At 39.1% G+C, this 18,251-nt stretch overlaps 1 protein-coding gene across 4 annotated transcripts in view; it reads right to left on the bottom strand.

Annotated features, from left to right (window-relative positions):
- The window catches only part of LOC104479324 (poly(rC)-binding protein 3), a 524,839-nt gene that overhangs the window by 333,425 nt on the left and 173,163 nt on the right, over positions 1–18,251 (bottom strand). The window contains exon 1 of one of the 4 annotated variants that reach the window (XM_086740458.1): positions 1,310–1,591. The exons of the other annotated variants lie outside the window; for them this stretch is intronic. The gene's annotated coding sequence lies outside the window, so the exon portion shown is untranslated. Of the gene's footprint in view, positions 1–1,309; positions 1,592–18,251 lie in introns of those variants that run through there. 4 annotated transcript variants of the gene reach the window in all.

Genomic DNA, 18,251 nt, shown 5'->3' with positions numbered 1-18,251 from the left:
TGATCTTGAGGAAACATTTCATCATTCTTTATCAAACAACCTACTTTTATATGCCATCCTTTATAAAAATTCTTCAAAGTGTGACCTTAATACAAATGTTTGTATTGTGTTGAATAGAAAAGTAACAGGTAGTGAAAAACATCACTGTCTCACTTTTGAAAAAGAAGTACCGCACAAACGACGAGCACACCAACAGAAACTTGTGTTTGGATTTAGGAAATAATCTCTTATAGATAGGTAAACTTGTTAAACAAAATCTAAGCAGAAAGCCAATTAAACGAGACATCCAAGGGCAGGTGGGTAAGGGTGCACTGAAGAGGCAGCTCACCAGTGTCATGCAACCATGGATCCTTTTGGTCACTTCAAAAAAGTCTGGGGCCAATTGTGGGGCCATAGGGAAAAGCAACATGCTGTCACAGCACGGGCCGCAGCACCATTTTCATTCCCAGAACAGAGACCTCCCACAGCTTCCAAATCCCCAAACTCTCTTGGAGGTACTGACCCAGTTTCCAGCTGCTGTACTTTCCTAGCTAAAATAACTGGCAGAGCTTCTCACGGCATCCTCCCCAGGTACTCAGCTTTTTCCAAGTGAGCATCTGTGCACCTTGCCTTGAACACTGGTGCTCATTATAGCAACAGGAACAACACTGCTGATGGAAGAGATGCTTTCTGCTAAACTCTGAGGGTATATATGCCTCAAACTGCTAAAGTTGTTAAATCAGATATTTCTAAAACTCAGAGTCCATTCATTTGCCTTCTTATTTCCAAGGTTTTTTTTTATTTCCTCTCCTCCGTTCACAAACTTTCCTTCAGCAAAATAAGGGCTACATGTTTTGGCTTTTTTTTTTCTCTCCAAGTAAATGCCAAGGTTTCAAGTGTTCTCCTCATTCCCTTCCCATTTCGCTGCAGGGGAAGGAGGGCTAAGCATTGCAAGATCCACAATAAATCTGAGTCCGAGTACCTTGGGTACGTTACCTGGGAGTAGCTCCCTAAGACCCCTCTGTTTATCAGCAGCTGCCTGATGCCTGAAGCAGTGACACTCCATGTGTTTCAGCATTTTAAATGAGCGGGCATCTGAACTGTTCTCACCTGGGCTTGTCTTCAAGCATAAAATTAGGTATCAGCAACAGAAAGGAAGCACTTGTTGGTTGGCAGTGGCGAGGTAGGGCAGGAGCAAATTTGAAATTGGCAGGGAAGGCAGAATAGACAAAGTAAAAATTTGTTACCAGCCAAAGAAAAAACAAATATGTAAAAAAAAAAAAAAAAAAAAAAGCAGTGCCAATTTTCTTTCACACATGTACTACATTACCTTTGAAAGGCTTTCCACTAGATCTATCTGTACTTGGTTCTGCTTCACACTTCTGTAACATCAGAACTGTCGTGGTGGTCTGGGTTTTGTCCGTGTGCTTTAAAGGTTATTTCCTGATTGCTATCCTTGGACTTCTTATCGAGAAATTACTGAGTTTGTGTTGCTTTGCACTTCCAGAATATCCACATAATACAAGAAATTATGTCTGCTATAGAGGAATTGCATCAGAATTTTTTTTTTTGCTCCTCTCTGGAGAAGTATCATTAACAGTGATAGTCATGGCTTTAAAAAAAAAAAAAAATAAAAAAAAAAGTGTTTGTCAGCAAGAATGATTAAACAATGGTGTATCTGTTTCAATCCAAATGGAAAAAATATACAAAGTAGAAACAAAAAGCAAACACACAAGTATGTAAAACTTAAGTGGAAAGAATGTGTCTTCTTGTCATAACCGTTGATAAAGGCCGCTTTCCACCACTCAGAGGTATAAATTGACAGTAGATAAGAAAGCAGCAGAGAAATCACATGCATTAGATACCAGAATTTTTGCTGAGAAATAGAAACTGCTACTCTGTCGGTGCTAGACATACCATACAGATCAAACTGATCTTCGCTTACTACACGTACAAGGATTAACTGTTACTTCCACAGGCACTGCTATCAGGTGCAGCAACTTTCTGGTTGTATTTTCTAGTTAAGAAAATAAATTAAAAAATAATTTTAAAAATAATCTTTTTCCATTTGCAAAAGTCCAGGAAAATGTGTATGTTCAGGATGCTAAGTTGTACACACTTTAAGTCATGAATTTGCAAAATTTAAATGAAGTCTGAGCAATAAAAGTGTTGCATAATTTACTAATTTTTCCCAGAATACAGTGGGAAATACACTGTTACATGTGGTTGCACAGCCAACAACAGTACTGCCAAGAAACAGCTGTTACTTTGTCTTCCAGCTCAAACAATCTTTGAAAAAGTGCTCAACTGTTACCAAATTTTACATGTATTAGCTTCCTTCACAAAGCTGAAGTATTATAAGAGCGTAAAATATTCATGCTTCAACTGCTCTAGCACAATTTGCACTATTTAAGGAAAAAAAAAAATATTGCATGTCAGTGCATGTGAATATAAAGTTTTCATTTCTCCTTTCCTTGAACAGCCTTGCAGCAAAACTTTGCACGATAGGTTGTTTTAATTTACTTATTTTCACACAAAAAGACTTCAAATGCATTTTTCCATCCCTATCCTTTAACCCAGCACAACTGAAGGAAAAATGTGTTCTTTTTTCTTCCCCCATTATTTAATGGATAGTCATTGCTTGAAACAGTGGTGAAAGTAGAAATCCTTATTTACAAGTCCATCAAGTATGGTATGCCTTAATTTGATTCTGTCAAGAGCCTGTAGATGTCACGACATATTTGAATTGATAATAGCATATAAAAGAATTTTTAAAAATCAGTGAGATCCATTTTAACAGAACATGCTAAAGGACTTATCCAAAGGAACAGAAATGAATAAAGAAAAAGCAAAGGCAGAAGAAAGGAGTCACTTCTCCAATATTAGATTTTGTTCTTTACTGAGGTTCATGTCCTTGCTGACAGCTGGCAGGTAATACATTATTGCGAGTAACCAGTATACATCCCTTGATCAAACACTACAAGTCTGCATTTGGAACTTAAGTCAAGTGTTCATGTCTTTTTATAAAGTATATATGTATGTAAAAATTAGGCTTGCACTTGCTGAAAATGCCCTTTCCTCCCTGCTTTCTCCTCACAATCCTTTCTTGCCTTGAAAAAAGGATTTCATTACCCAATTAAAATATGTTATTAGCATAACTTTTAAGGCTGTAGGGTATCAGGCAATCATTCAGGATGCAGATACCATAAGACAAAAAAAATGCACATCTCAGCCACTGGTTACACACAATTTGACTGAGCATGTCATGCATAGATGGGTTTAAACATTATAGAACACAAAAATGAACAGAATAATGGCTTTTCTATTTCAGGTGTGAAATACATGGCTGATTCCAAAGCCTGAATCCCTGGATGTGGTAGTGACTGCTTCTGCCACATCAGGATCAGTTAGCTTTCCACATGGGTTTGATCTGTGAGAAGCCTCTAAGTTTGTCAACATTAGCATTCCAGGATCTGGGTTTTCCACAATGACATATTTTACTTCTATTACTCGCCCCTCACCCCCTAAAAAAAAAAAAAAAAAAAAAACAAGTACCATTATTTGGCCATGCTTTCTGAGCTCTCTGCTTGTGACCCAAGCAAGGATAATTACTTCACAAGGCAACAATTGTTCTTGGGCATTTTAAGACTAGTTTTGAGCTTCACCTATGCAATCAGATCTTGAGTTATCTGTCAGGTACACAAGAGCCCAAAATGCCAACTGCCATATCTCTGGAGCCTGTCCCTGAAAGAGTCTTCAGCTCTTTGGAGGAAGTGCTTCCTTCTTGCAGGAACCGAGCCCCATCACTGGATGCTGCTTTCTCCCCTTGCATTAATTATTTGCTTCCTAAAGTAATTTGTCAGCTTACTGGGGGAACAGCTTCCCACAGGTAACTACCCACCTTACAGAAAGAAGAAAGGACAACCTAGTTCCCTTCTGTGAATTCACATGCCTCTTTAAAATCCTCATACATCCCCACTGGGAAGTTTCTCTGAAACATTTTCAGGACTCTAGAGTGTTGTTCTCCTTTCTAAAAATGCTGATATTATTCCTGTGTCTCCTTGCAAAGATTTTGTCACAGTTAAGATAGGCAGAGTTTCCCTTCTGGGCCTATCAGTATTCCTCTGGGCTGTCAACCAGGGATGTTTCCAGCTCTAAAAGTGTAAAATAATCTTTAAAAAAAAGTATTTGCCTTAACTGTTACTTTGCAGAAGTTCTTAAATTCTTATACTTATTCTTCAGTAGGTCTGCTAAAACCATTCAGTTGATGCTTTTTTTTTTTCATGTTAATAGTACTGATACTTTTTTTAGCTCTGCCCCCTCATGCCAATGTTTCTTTGGTTTTGTATAGGAACTGAGATGTCCCACGTATCTACAGCACAATTCATTCCAGAAATGAGAAAAAATATCAAGAAACAGCAAAGCTAGGAAGCATGGTGCTTATGTACTGAAGTAGGTCTTGATGAACAAGGCTGGGTCCAACCAGACAGCCGAGATGAACACAGGCTGCTCAGGACCACTGCTATCTCCATGCAAAGCCATCTCATTATGCCTATACTGACTTCTGAAAACAAGTACACTTCACACTGCAAGACAAGAACTATACCACTTCCTCCTCAGTTTGCCCTGGAAGAAACCTGTCCCCATCCACACAGATTTGAACGCAATCCGTCAGATGGGAGCTGACTTGGCACAGAATTGGCTTCCTGTTACCCATTACAGGTAACAGTGACAGTGGACAGCACTGCTTCCTACCCTGCACCAAAGCATTGTCACCTTGAGAGAGCACAATCCCATGCCATTAACAGATTAGCAAGAACAGGGATCTGCACTTACTCCCGACCTCAATAGTGGGAGAACATTGCAAAAATCATTGCAACTGAAACTAGAGAGCATTTTCCCATTCCCAGACTTCAATGGCAATGTTGCTTCAGATCCAAGCATCATATTTTTCAGGAGGAAAGTGGGAAGAAAGGGAAAAGAAGCTTCTTTCTCAGTATCTGACATACACTCATAGATATATTCTCCATGAACATTCAGTGAAAAAAAAATAAAAAAATAAAAAAAAAGGAAGTGCAATGGTCTGATAAGGCCATAGACACCATTAATTTATTACAAAAGAGGATAGGATTTCTGTGCCTTGAGGGGAAGACCCCCAGGGGAAACAGTGATTCAGGATAACATAGCACAACTACAGTATGCTTAGAAATTCTAAATACAAGTCTTATTTATTTTTTTTTTTAATGGCTTGGCTTAAGGGGATTCTGAATCCTCTAAAAACATGCTATTTTTCTATACTTCATATAACAGCCTAATTAATTCTATTTTGAAACATATAAATTGATCACATTTAGATTAACACACACATTCTAAAACAAACAAGATTTTATATATCTCATAAATGTTTATATATCAGGATGTTTCCTGATGGAACATTCTTGTCACTTCCACACCTCCTGCTTCAAGAAGATAACTATCTATTAAAATAAGAACTTTCAACAAGATATAAAATTTGGAAACAAGACCCATACAAGTTAGAAATTTCTTGCAGTCCTTTCCAAAATAAATGCATTCTAACTAGTACAAAACAAAGATGAAGACAATCTGGCACTGTTGGTAAAAAACCTTGTATCTTGGACTAAAAATAGAGGTGTTATAACATGTAGGCTGCTCTAATAGTCACATAAATGTTATTCAAAAAGTAAGAGCAGATCCTTAAATATTAAATAGATGTTAGATTTTTAAAATTTTTATCTTTTAAACATAAGTGACTGTGTAATCTAAACCAATTTATTGGACCAATATTGAAATTTTTAAGAACAACTAGCCACAAAGAAAACTAGTCCCCTCACACCCCATAACCAAACATTATGCTTTTGATCTTTGTTTAATCCGAGATTGTCCCAGAAGACAATAAAAGCTAAAACACAAGGGCAACAAATTCTGCCATAAGCAGAAACATTTTGTGTTTACTGTGAGGAGCCGAAGACATCTGATAATACAGCTCTATTAATGAATGAGTTTTCTAAGTAACTGCTACGGAAGTTCTTTATCAGGTTGAGACAAAAACATTCTACAATAATTAAGCAAGCCCAAGTGCTGCAAGGATAGTCCCAAAGCCTTAGGTTAAAGGGGAAAATTTTCCCTTTCCTAGAAACTTTGGAAGACAACAAGCTGCCCCCCACAGATGCTGTTACAAGCACTGGTGTATGGAGAAGGCCACAGCAGTGAGGATCATGAAGACTGCAGCTTGCTCAAAGCTGTAAAGATGGTTCCAGACAGACTACCACAGTTTACAGAGGTGTCCAGAGTTTACCCTAGGGACCCTGTCTGCTTCCAAGGCATCTCTGCATCAGGAAAACACAAAAGATGGCTTAAAGCATTCTTACTTTTCCTTTAATTTGGCTCCAAAATCTGCATCCTGCTTCTGAAAAGGCAAGAGGGAAAGAAAAGCAGGATACTTCAGTATAGATTTTCCTTGAAAGAAAGCCTGCAACATCAAGTGGGGAAGATCAATTCCCTGTAAAATGTTAATAATACATAATAAAGATCTTTCTACCTTACACTTCAAGGGCAAAACCAATTCAAAGATCTTAAGAGATTCTCTAACATGTTATAGATGAGACATCTTTTTTAAGTGAAAGAGGACTTTAGATACAATCCAAGGATGTTTCTCTCCTCAGTTTACAAAACCAAATTCTTCATATTGACTTTTTTCCTAATCTGATTTATGAAGTCATTAGTAACAATGATTACTGTTAGTCCTTATGGAGCCATAAAAATATTGTTAACTTCATTTAAAGTGAGTTCTGTCCCTTTCTCTGTCCTATCTATCCCTCTAGCCTCTATTTGCATTTGTTAGCATTGTAAAACAAAAGAAAATCAGGGAGCTTTTCAAGCTCAAGGACTGCAACTCTATAAATTGTCTCTCAGGACTACACAGTTGCACTAGCAAGCTATAAAGCCAACAAAATATTTCCTAGAACATAAAGTTTCACAAATAAATATCAAGTATCAGAAACATATTTGTGAGAGTTAGGCAAATTTTGATCCTTATTCCTTTTGAACACTCTAGGTCAAAACCTGTTATATCAAGGTCAGTGATGAAAAATACTAGTATTTTTGATGCAATTTGAAACAGCTACAAGATTGGGATTAGGAAAACCTTCCAAAGTTAAAAGTGTTTGATTTTAATTAGCCATTTCCAAAAACTGTGTGAACTTCACACGTCTTGCTGGCGAATAAATCCCACGTTAGTTACTAATAAGGTCATAACCCACCACTACCGTAAAGCCACGAGGGCACTACAATAACACCTACGTCTGAAACACCGAGCCATTTAACTGCTTTCTGAGAGTAACCCTGGGGGATTTCAAGATTTTCTTTAACCTCACAATAGTACACTTTTGGTTACCGAGTTGTATTTTTTTCTGGTTGTCAAATCACATTCCATAAACCTCAAGACAGCCTCTCTCAGCCCAAATATGAAGAACTAACTATAATGAAAGTATGGAGATGGGAGATGTTGAAGAAATGCAGTTCTTTTCCTAGTCAACAGTTTCTGGCAGTTTTCTATTAAAACCTCAGAGACACACACAGCTGAAGGCATACCAAATAACATGGCTGATACTACTGGGATGGCTCTGAGTTTGCAAGGACGGCTCAACAAGCCACAGCTGCTGTTCTGTGTCTTGCTAAAAAGAACTCTGGAGTAATAGATTATTCATTGCACAAAAAAAAAAAAAAATTAAGACATCAATTAGTAAAGGAGTCATCAGAATCAACACCGTGTGAACATACACAGTAAAATCTGAAATGGGTAAATCTGTCTGTTGTGGGCATTCTGGTTTAGGCATTTTAAAATAGCCATTTCAAATCTGAATAGTTCTACCTCAAGTCAACAAAAATAGTCCTTTGACTATGTAACTTTACTGGTGTTGGGGAAAAAATATTATTGTTTTACAGATCATCTGAAATGTGCTTATTTCTCCTGAGTTTTCAGTTTAGATGTTTTATACGTCAAAAAAAAGAGACACACAAATGTTTCCCTGATCTCATGTGAATTCAAATCACCGTTCTGAGAAGCTTAAGTTCTGACTAGTTTTTGTTTCCTAGTGATTCCTATTAAATCAGGAAAAAAAAAAACCCACTATGCCTACTTAAAAAATTCTTCCAGGCATGCCAAACAAAATACAGCTTACTATTCCAAATGGCTTTAGCCCCAAACCTTTTCTATCATTTGCACACTTCAATATCAAATCAAATTATCCCATTGATTATTCCATGTGATAGAACTGAAAGCTAAAACTAAATATAGCAACAAAGTGAAAAATTATGCATGCTGGTAGAAGAGCTTGTCACTGCACTGCACAGTCATCACCAATACTAGGCTTGACTGGGCAATGGGCTTTTTTTCCTTCAAGCAAAGCGGAACATTTCCAGAGAAATCGCTCCGCCACGCTTCATGTGGCAGTTCAACTGTTTTGCACTCACACTTGTCTTTGTCAGCCATGCTCTGTAGCCCTGAGTGTGTAAAGGTAGGACAGGAGCTATCACAGTTTAACCCCAGCTGGCAACTAAGCTGTCCTGGCTGTGTCCCAACTTCTTGTGCACCCTCAGCCTATTCGTTGGCAGGGCAGCGTGAGAAGCAGAAAAGGCCTTGACTTTGTGTAAGCACTGCTTAGCAATAACTAAAACAGAATCATAGATTAGTTTGGGTTGGAAGAGAGCTTCAAAGGTCATCTAGTCCAACCCCCCTGCAAGGAGCAGGGACATCTCCAACTAGATCAGGTTGCTCAGAGCTCCGTCCAACCTGGCCTTGAATGTTTCCAAGGATAGGGCATCCACCACCTCTATGGGCAACCTGTTCCTGTATTATCAACAGTGCCTGTACTACCAGCATTCCTGTATTACCAACAGTGCTTTCAGCACAAACCCAAAATTTAGCCCTGTACTAGGTAGAAAATTAAATCTATCCCAGCCCAAATCAGCACAGGAGCAAAACACATTGGTACCTTGCTACAGTGTAGTTTAGAGAGGGCTAGCACACTTCCAGACCAGAGTCGGTAGTGGGGTATAGAAGCCAACAGAAAAACTCAAGCTCTCAAGCTGCAGTTCACTGGGGACATGGCAATAGCACTGTGAAACAAGCATTTTAATTTGTGTCTGGAGGGGGAAGAAAAAAAAAAAAAAAATGCTTATACCTTTGGTCACCTGATTATTATTTTTCCTAAAATATCCTGAAGTAACACGCTTTTTGGGGAGTGGGAGGGAGAGGCAGCTATTGAAAACTTAGCTGTCTGATAAAAATAACATCAAAACATAGTCTTAACTAACCCTAGTTAATTCCCTTAAGCAGATAAAAAATTCTTTTACAAACTTCCAAAACATCCAAGGATATGCAAAATTGTAAATAGGCCAATTTTTCTGAAGGAAAAAAAGATGCTTTTATATACTTTATACTACGCTACTCTTCAGTTACATATATTTTCGCTCTCAGTGTGGAGATACAAATACTTCAGGCCAACAAAAATAGGGAGACAATTATTTTGTTGTTTCAAGCTTCATTACTACATCTGCAGAGTAGAAGCCAAAATGTTTCATGTCTCTTTGAATGCATACATGGCACTAATTACATTTCCCACAAAAGCCACATCTTTTGTCACAGGTTTTCTACTGCCTTAACAAAAGAAAACAAAAATAGGACATATATTTGTAATTTGCTCTAGTTAAAAAAAAAAACAAAAAAAAAAACCAAAAAAACAAACAACCTACAAGGTGAGAACTGGGGCGTCTGAGCAAACAAAACAAAACCAATCCCTGTAAGACAGCAGGCTTAAATTGTTCCTAGATGCATTGTGAAACACCATTCTTCTGAGGTAAGAAAACAGGGAATGGTAACAAAGTTTTTAGATGCATACTTCCTGAATTATTGTATTAGTAGTTAATGATGTGGTACTACTGTATCATTTCGCAGTCAGCTAAGCAGCCACAACTACAGTATGAAGTGTGAATCATCATAGCACAACTGAGTTGCAGGGCATAAACATTCTTGCAAATGGCAATGTTCAATACAACTTAATGCTTTAGTCCTGAAAATATCACTCACTCCCCATGTGCAACAATAGAGAATCAAGGCGCCATAAATATCTCTAATCATCATTAATAAACCCCTAAACAGACACTGTGAACACACTTCTGAGGTGAATACAGAAAAGTCTGACTGTATCCTGAGATGCTGGTAACTTCCATTATTAGTCCACTTGCAACTGATCTGCAGCAAATTGCTTGTACACATACACACCTTCACAAATGCCTAAGCGGTTTCACTATACCCCAAAAGTGTGACTGAAGCCCTCTGCGCACACACCTATGCTAACTCAGGTACTGGTAACCATGCAGCCACCGCAGCAGAGCTCAGTGCGAGCTGCAGAGCCCTGCCAGCAAACTCCAGCTACCTTACAGGGAACAATGCTGCTGCCACCAGGCTCCAGCCCCAGTCTGACCTAGCTAATACTGCTCCATGCTAATGGAGTAAGGTCAGTATGCGCTGAGCAGAAGAATGCCCGTAGCAGGTATATGTTGTTTCTCAGTCCTCGTGCAGACCAAGCATCCCATTCCTATTTGCCAGTAAAACTGACAGCAAGACAACCAGGGACATTCAGAAGTTGTTTGTTCGCTCTGATCCAGGTATGCAATTTGATCATGTGTCAGTGAAACTGAAGATTTGGTTTTGGACTTTCTTAAAAATGAAAAGACCAGTTTCTGCCTTGTGGTGATGATGAAGCTGATAAATCCAGGGATGGGAAGAAACTTGCATCTCTGTATTCAGCAACTAATCAAGGCTAATGAGTGATGAAGTGCTACCCCTTACTGAAGTGACCTCAGTGAATCACTGCAAGGGTCCCAAATCAGCAAGCATTAGAACCATTTTAGTTGCACAGCCCATCATCCTGACACACCAGCTCTAACATCGAAAGAGCTTGCAAACATACACATCCCTTCCCCAAGACACCACCATATCTTCAGGCCTCATGAAAGAAAGGGCAGCACTTCTCAGTTTCCATCTTAGGCTTTAACTTATAACTATATATTGCTTCCTCACAGATTTGGTTCTTCTAAACCTTGCCCTGGTGTAAGTGTTCATGCAAAGGCCACTGTGAGTAACACAATGAAACTTCAGCAGAGCAGTAAGCAGGTATAAAAATTGTAAGGGGATCGTAAATCAGATTCCTAAAACATGGTATCTCTAATTGCAAATGCAGAGGACAGATACCATCCTTTGACTGTTGGGAGTCAGTGTTAGCATTGCTATGCTGCTTAAAAGGTGGGAAGTGTGAGTGCATATGTCTGTGCTGGGATGAGAGGCTATGAAAATAAGGGAATGGATAGAAGTACCCAGGCCTAGATATGGCCTGGGTAGTGCAGTAGGTAGCGAGATTTAACTATACAATACAGAGTTGATAAGGTGGCTTACTTGACAACTTACCCATCTATTTGGATTTGGTTTGGGCCGCCTCCTCCAGAGCACACAGAGAAGTCCTACACCAATTTTAAACAATGTAGTTATCTTCAAAATCATTTCGTGCCTGAATACAGCAGCTGGACAAGAGACTTGGGAATTTATTATCTTTGCCAAGCCCTTTAAAAAGAATTGCCTTTCATACTGACATCTCCCCATTTGCAAATGACAGGCAGATGATCAGAAGTGAGGGCATATCCCCCAAAATGACTGTTTCAGGTTCTTGGCAAACTGCATGGATTTATTCCTTTTACATATCCAAGGCACTCTCCAAACTCATATGTAAGTACAGATTTCAGTGATGAAAATGACAGCATGATCTCCTCACCCCAAAGAAGTAAAACAATAAAAGCAAAGATCTTCAGAAACAGTTAAGTAATTCAGTGTAGACACATATGACAACTGTCTACCTGTAGCTGTAGTAAATGATTGTTTGACATGCTCTCATTGACTTGCATTAGTCAGCTATTCCCCCCACCAAGACCTCTTGCTACGTTTAAAGATTCAATCCCATATTTCTCTCATTTTTACCTCACAAACTTCAAAATAATAAAAAAATATTTGAGGACTGAACCTTGATGAGGAAACCACAATATTACATTCAAGTTACATACTTATAATCCTTCTTCATTTAGAAACATCATCAATAAATGTATAAAATACAAAATAATTATTCCCAAATATTGATTATAAAGCAAGAAAAACAGATCTAAACAAGGTGCTTGGCAACTTATTATTAACGTGGCTGCTTTGATTTTGCCCAGCTCCCTTACATGTCAATTTCTGAAAGCATTAAAAAAAAAAAAAATCAGGATTATTTTTTATCATGGATGAGATACCTGGCATTATATATAGATAACTATTAATTGGCTTCATAGTCCTCTAGGGTGCATCGCATATCTGCATGGTATACCTGACTGCTAGGCCTGAATTTTTTTAAGCCGGCAAGCGAGTAAAATGTCTGCATAAATCCAGTAACTCTCAGTTGGATAAATTTCTCAGAGGCTTTTACAAAGAAAGTTTTATTCCCAGTCAGAGCTGAGAGAAACACATACCTCATTAAATTTTTGCCAGATAAAAAGCAGTCCCATACCCTGTCCCTCAGATTTGCCACACAGGTAACCACTGAGTCAGACAGAAAATGGTATTTCAAAACAAAATGATCCAGATTCACAAGAAGGGAAAAAGAAAAAAGTACAGAGATCTGCAGGACGTAGAAAAAAAATGCATAGCCTGGAATTTCAGTCCCTTGTTCAGCAGTACTAGGGAAAGCTTCTATTAGATATGAAGAAATAAAACGTATTCTCTGTACTGTCCTTCTGGAAATATATGTATGCAGGTCTGGTCAGAGGCTAGTATTTCTACCACCTGATTTTTTTCCAGAAGTCCATAAAGAGGTTCTCACAGACCTTCATATCACCATGGAAGGTCAAAGTATCCACCAGCTCAGTAAAAGCACTTCAACATGAAGCTCTATGAAGCTACCATCCTTCTGAGGGGCATTGGATGTGGGAGTTTCACTTAAAGAATTTAAAACAGTTAGCTCAATAAACCACTTCTCAGTGGTGATACTTTAGCCATCACTCTTCTTCCAAGCATCTTTTTATTAAAGGCTGTTACCATATGGAGATCACTTATTGGCTTTTGTCTGTCTAGTTTCAGGAGCAAGACATGGCATGAAGATAGCTTTTTTCTCTTGGTTGATGATCTTCACCTGCAGAAGGGTAAACGCATCATGATTGAACATGACTTTTGGTCTACCAGCCACTTCTGAGACTCTTTTGACTGGAGCAGCAGCAAACCCAGAGTAAACGAAGAGCACAAACCTCCCCCGCTGTTGCTTACTCACTGTGCCCAATAAGGCTTCCCTTCAGAGGGAGGAAGGCAGCTGACCTGACCAAACCGTTCTTGCAAATGCCAGAGCAGGCTGGAAGTTTCCTAACAGAAAGACCTCCATGCCAGCCAGCCAGCCCTCCCTGCTCCACCAAGCCCTGACACAGCAAACACGGGTAGCTGCCAGCCCCCAGCCCCTGCAGCCAACTCTTTTCAGAGGCAGTGTGGCCTCTGGCGCACAGGGACACATTTCAGCAGGCTGCCTACCCCTTCCCCACTGCTCCTCGCCCTGGCACCCTTAAGGTGCCAACCTGGGGCCCTCCATGGCCTTGGCCCCCACCATCTCCATGCCAGCCTCTGCCCTGGACACCCGGGGCATGCTGCCATAGGTGGCCACCCTCATGCCCCTCTCCCACTCCAGGGAAGCCTGGGCCCTGCCGCCCAGGGTGGCTTCTGAAAAGGCTAGTCCAGGAAGGATCCTGCCACCTTTTTACTTATTTTAATCGAACACTAATCAGCTGTGGCTGTTACGTCAACATGGGGTGGAAGCATTTTTACACCGTGGGGTGAGAAAGGCAGGTGTCCTATTCAGGTCTGTTGCACACACCCTGCAAGATTTTCTACCTGAGGGTGGTGGAACACTGGAACAGGTTGCCCAGAGACGTGGTGGAAGCCCCATCTCTGGAAACGTTCAAGGCCAGGTTGGATGAGGCTCTGAGCACCCTGATCTTGTCAGGGATGTCCCTGCTCCTTGCAGGGGGGTTGGACTAGATGACCTTTGAAGGTCCCTTCCAACCCTAACCATTCTATGATTCTATGATTTTCCTCCCAACCCCACTTCAGCACTGTTGTCACTTCATAATTAATGTCATCTGTTCTCCTTATGCTTGGACAGAAAGTAAATAACAGAAATAATAATAATACTTACTTCAGTAGCCTGCCATGGTGATCTTTCTCCTGCTTTAGGCAGGACATGCCAGCTATTGTTTTTTTTTTTTTAAATGTTTTCAATACAACTTGTGCTCTTCCACACTATGTGTTCTGCTATTCAAATTGACCAGACTGATAGAACAGAATTTATTATTTTAATACCCAAAACCTGATTTCTGCCCACTGTCTGCAGGGCAACACAAAAACACATCAGAAGGCAAGAAGGATGGAGAGTCACTCGGTAACAAAATAAACACAACGATCTATAAATGCAGCTGGATGTGAATTTTTGCACCTGTAAGCATCCTTTAGGATAAGTTAAATATGCTAGAAGGTGATTGACAATTTTCGTCAGTCCTAAAGACTGAATAACTTAAATGCAGGGCTTCTCATCTAATACAAAGTGCTGAGCACAGAATCCTAAACAAACACTGTCAAATTTAAATCTGGTCTGCACAAAATCTGAAATGGAGGAAATCGTTTAACCCAAGATGAGCCTGCATACTTGGATGACTGCGGTACCAGCTGATTACTGGGATAGTGGCAGGAAAGTCTACCCCAATTGCAAAGGAAAAAAGGATAGGGCATATTAAACTAATCTAAAAAATGCCAAGAACAACAAAATCCCTGAGCCCTGTAAATGTGCTAGTGTTAGACAATAACCTGTGCTCGCTTTGACTTTCACACAGCAAAGCGCTACGCTAGTAGGAGATCTTCATGCATGCCAATAGTCACCATTTTGCTGAAAAATTGAGTAAGAGCATGATGAACCCTACTATCACTTACAGAAGGCCTCAGAGCAGCTTTAGAACTACAGGAAAGTAGCACAGCAAATTGGGGAGGTATCTACATGCACACAGGCAGGCCAGCTGTGCTCCGGAATCAGTTGGTGATGAGGAAGCTCATGGAAATCATCTTCCTCTGGTGTCCCAGATCATTCTACAGTATATGAGCTGTTGCTCCATCTCCACCAACCAATCCTTTTCAAAAGCCCTAGCATAAGCCAACCATTTCATCTGCTTTCCTCAGCAATATTCACAGAAATTAATTTCCATTAATTTCACCTACAAATTAATCCTGGGAGTTCCTTACAGGGGCATTCTTTAACATCAGTGTCATCAGCCAGCGACAAATTATCTCCATTGGTGGGACTTAGCCATCTCACGCTGCTTTTTATTTATTTTTTTTTTTCATAAAACTGCAAACTTTCAAGACTCCAGAACACACTGAATTTTCATTTTGCCTTCTCTGTCGTTTCTTGTATCTGCAAGACCCTTGCAACTCCCGCACTGTTTTCTTACAGTCAAAACACTTCTGCCTTCAGGCCTCCAGTGCACATAGTACCAGCAGTGGTAAAGCCAGATTTCACTGGTCTTGTGCTGTGATTTACCACAAAGTGTAGATTGATGTGGCACTCTTTTTAAATAAAATAAATACTTCAGTAACTATTAACCTACCTACTTAGTAGGCTAGGATTATAGATTCAGTTTTAAACTTTACAAAAGCCTGCTTGAACGTGGCTTATATTTTTTGCAGCATAATCCTGATAGCCTTACACAAGACAACATCTACTACAGGCAGCTACGCCTTCCTTTAATGATAAAGGCTAGAAATATGCTGTTCTGGGCAAGCTGTCCAAATAACCCTAACTGCTTTTTTTTGCCAGATGTCGTTCTCAGAAGTAACTCTGACAGGCCATTTCTGCCCCTTCTTCCCTCATCCCCAAACTGAAATTCTTTATAATCTAGCTATGGTTAACAAGAAATAGCTAATTTGCATATCTATGCTTTTGACAAACGTTCAGGAGAGGATGTTTGCAATCATCCAGTTTCTCCTAGGTTAGTATTCAATCTGCAGCCCCTGAAGTGCTCTCTATCCTTGTTGAGAAAAAGGTACAGGACTGTTGGTCAGACTCCTTTCAGGAAAAGGACTAAGTTGCAGCCAACTTAAGGTCCTGTAAATAAAGATATGAACTTCTCACTCGTTTTCTGTCCAGACTACTAATGTACACTTAAAGAGCATTCAGTTTTTCTTATGAGATAAATAAGCCACTGCTTGGTTAAAAACACACTAGTTTAGGACACTGCATCAATGCCCTCCTAAGACATGATCACAAACAGCTCTGTTTTATGTTTGTGGCTTCTACATAAAATATTCTGTTCTTCCATCCCGATTTTCATTAAAACACATCAAAAAGCGTGATAAATTCTTATGAGGATCAGAAGATGCCTCAATACGAAAAGTGATTAACGTGCACATCTCTAATACTTGAAATATTTCTGACAACATTAACTTTAAAGCACACATTTAATGAATATAATTACTGTTTAAATAACTATAATAACCAAAGTATGAAATATTTATCTGATTATGAGATTTCATTGAAGCCAATAAAGCTTGTCTTTTTCTTTTCATGATGTGTCACTATATTTTTCTTCAGTTTTTAATCCAGATGCAATCTGGCATGACAAAAACTGCTGGCTTCCCAGACACAGCCTGATAAGCCAAATTCCACGCTGATTCAAACCCTACTTTGGAGGGAGCATGTGGGTTTCAAAGACAGCATACAACAGTTGCCGCTGTTGAGAAACTTCTGAAGAAAGATGAATTACCATAGCCAAAATAAGATTGCAGGTTACTGGGATTTCTTTTATGGAACAAGGATTTCACTCATTTCTATTTGCATTCTTCTACTGTGTGTGTTTCTCTGTTTTCTTTCTGATATTACATTAATTCATAGTCGTCAGGTGCTGATTTTGTTGCTGCTATATCAAACAATTTCATCTCCATGCACAGAGCACGTTCCACTGAAAAATCAGAAGACACGCCCCCCTCCCCCCCGCCCCGCCCCAATCACTCTTCTGTATAATTCTAAGTGGAACCAATGCTTTCTTATGCTACCTTACTTCCATCTCTGATAAAGGAAGTTGTGGGGATTTTTTTTGGTTTTGTGGTTGGTTGGGTTTTTTGTTGGTGGTCATGGTTTTTTTTTGTTTGTTTGTTTGGGGGTTTTTTTGGTTGTTTTTTTTTTGGTGGGGTTTTTTTTTTGTGTGTGTGTGTTGGTTTTTTTTTTGTTTGGCTGGGTTTTTTTTGAGTTGGTGTTTTCCTTAATTATAATTTCCATTTTTGTTGCCACAGTCTGGACTGAAGTTCTTTGCTCTATTAACAAATGCAACAGAACAATAAAACAGATTAGGAATCATACCCTATTTCTCTCTATTTCAGCTGTGAAACTGAGATGCATTGCCACCGATGCCAACAGAATTACCCAGATTGAGATATACAAGAATAAAAGACAGAATAATTGAAATATAAATCTGGACCAAAAATCAGGCTTACCTTCACATAAAAGCTTCTGGTAATATTGCAGTTGGCAAAGCATCTTTAGCTAAATATGTATGAGTACAGATAAATATGTATATAGGCTACACTTGTAGGTGCAAAAATATGAATAGAAAAAGAGATGAAACCTGTTTAACTCGCTTAGAGAAGAAAACAAGTGGGGAAATCAAATTGGAATCTGGAACACTTTCACAAAAATATTATTTTGGATCATAAAATATTCTTTCATAGACACACAGGCAAGCAAACAGACTTACTGGAAACTAGCTAGTATTGCTTCTGTCAGCACCTGATGCAACAGCAACATGTGCCTATTTGTCAAGGAAGATGATTTTCTCCAGTAAGTTAATGTCCTCAATTATAGTTTATCATAAAACACTGTTGTTAATATTCACTCTGAGCAGAAGAATAGCTCTGATTATGTCTTCATCCATTTGATTTTTCTCTACACACATGGCCCACATTGGCTTACTGTGTTTGCTGCTGATTAACAGAGAACAAGCCTTGGATATAGCTGTCTATATTAAGCATATGTTTTATAGCAACTAAACAAATTTAAGGCAATTTAAAAAAAAAGTCAAAACTATGGTATTTCCAAGCATCTGTAACAGAAGATCCCAACAATGCAAGTTAAATCTTCCTTTGA

This window comes from Chlamydotis macqueenii, chromosome 2, assembly GCF_036417535.1.
Source record: "Chlamydotis macqueenii isolate bChlMac1 chromosome 2, bChlMac1.mat, whole genome shotgun sequence".
NCBI lineage: Eukaryota > Metazoa > Chordata > Aves > Otidiformes > Otididae > Chlamydotis > Chlamydotis macqueenii.
The sequence above is the reverse complement of the archived record's forward strand: the minus strand, read 5'-3'. Positions and strand labels throughout refer to the sequence as shown.